This window comes from Brassica oleracea, chromosome C1, assembly GCF_000695525.1.
Source record: "Brassica oleracea var. oleracea cultivar TO1000 chromosome C1, BOL, whole genome shotgun sequence".
Lineage (NCBI taxonomy): Eukaryota > Viridiplantae > Streptophyta > Magnoliopsida > Brassicales > Brassicaceae > Brassica > Brassica oleracea.
In genome coordinates, this window is record NC_027748.1 from 13,899,060 (window position 1) to 13,900,940 (window position 1,881).

General features: G+C 18.9%; 1 pseudogene; it reads right to left on the bottom strand.

The window, feature by feature from the left end:
• Nucleotides 1–1,881, bottom strand: part of LOC106332282 — a 28,104-nt pseudogene that overhangs the window by 6,258 nt on the left and 19,965 nt on the right.

Consider the following 1,881-nt stretch of genomic DNA (forward strand, 5'->3'; position numbering starts at 1 on the left):
TATTTTTATTTAAAAACATTATTCATATATAATATAATAGTTTAAGTTTGGAAGATTAATCTATATATATTTAAATTATGTATATTTTTTAAAAAATAATTAAAGATATTATATATTGAGTAAACTGAATAAAAGCTGAATTTCTTATCTTGAAAATGAAATATTTATATTTTTGTCTTCATGTTATACTCACCAATCTAGCATTGATATTTATAACTCAGTATGTTTTTTAAAAAAACTTAGTTTTAAGTAATAAACGAATTTAATAAATTAAATTCATCACCTATAATGTTCTGTAAACTATATTTGAAAACTCTCTAAAATTATATTTTAAGCATAATATTACTATTATTTAATTTAAGTTATTTTAAGCATAATATATGCTAAACCAACTTAAATTATATTTACAATAGGACCATCCTAAACCGGTTAATAAACCAAAAATAATACTAAACCAACATGAACATTATACCTGATTCAGCGAGAAAAAAAGTGTTTCGGGATAAACGCTTGAATGGTTATTAAGTGTAATGGTTTGATCATGAAAGAGTTAGTATGAATATTAACAATAAGATTATGGATTAGATTAATTTAAATTTGTAAGAATACCTTTGAGTCTATGAAAAACAATTCAATTCTCATGAATAAGTTTGGCTTTTGAAAGTTGCACCTAACAAAAAGTTCGTTGTTATCAAAAAACCCCTTCAAGGTCATTAAAGGTTTTTGGGACGGCAAGAGTTGATGGTGGAACCATTTTTTTGCTCGAGTGTTTTGAAGTTTTCCTTGATAGTGTGAGGTTGATGTTGATGGAATAATGAATTTTATAGGGACTTTCTTGATGTAAAACTATACATTTTTATTTTTTTTTGTTTAATGTGGTATTTCCATTTTTATATAATTTACTACCATTTTAAGATAGATGTACATTTTAAAATAGATGTTTAAATCTTAATGTACTTTTTTCCATCTTTTTAAATGTTTATTTCCATTTCTTATATATTTTTATTTACGTAATATCTAAATTTTATATTTTTAAATAGATTTTTAAATCTTAATGTACTTTTTCCATTTTTTTAAATTTTGTATTTACTTATATTATATATTTTACATTTTAAGATAGATGTTTAATGCTTAATGAACTTTTTCCTTTTTTTTATAAAAATTGTGTATTTACTTATTATTATTATATATAATTCATATATTATATATTATATATTTACTTATTATTTATTTTCCTGTATATGTATTTCCATTTCTTGTACTTTTTATTTACTTAATATCTCTATTTTACATTTTAAGATAGATGTTTAAATCTTAATATACATTTTCTATTTTCTTTAAATTGTATATTTCCATTTGTTATACTTTATATTTACGTAATATCTATATTTTAAATATTAAGATATATTTTTAAATCTTAATGTAATTTTCTATTTTTAAATTGTGTATTTCCTTTTCTTATACTTTCTATTTACTTAATATCTCTATTTTACATTTTAAGATAGATGTTTAAATATTAATATACTTTTTCCATTGTTTTTAAGTTTTGTATTTCTTTTTCTTATACTTTCTATTTGCGTAATATCTATATTTTACATTTTAAGATAGATGTTTAAATATCAATATATTTTTTCATTGTTTTTAAGTTTTGTATTTCTTTTTCTTATACTTTCTATTTACTTAATATCTATATTTTACATTTTAAGATACATGTTTAATATTTAATGTACTCTTTCATATTTTAAAAATTGTGCATTTACTAATTATTGTATATATAATTCATATATTTATATATTTATAATATTTACTTATTATTTATTTGTTTATATATTGAGTTTTTGTCTTTTTTATACTTTATATTTAGTTAATATCTATATTTTA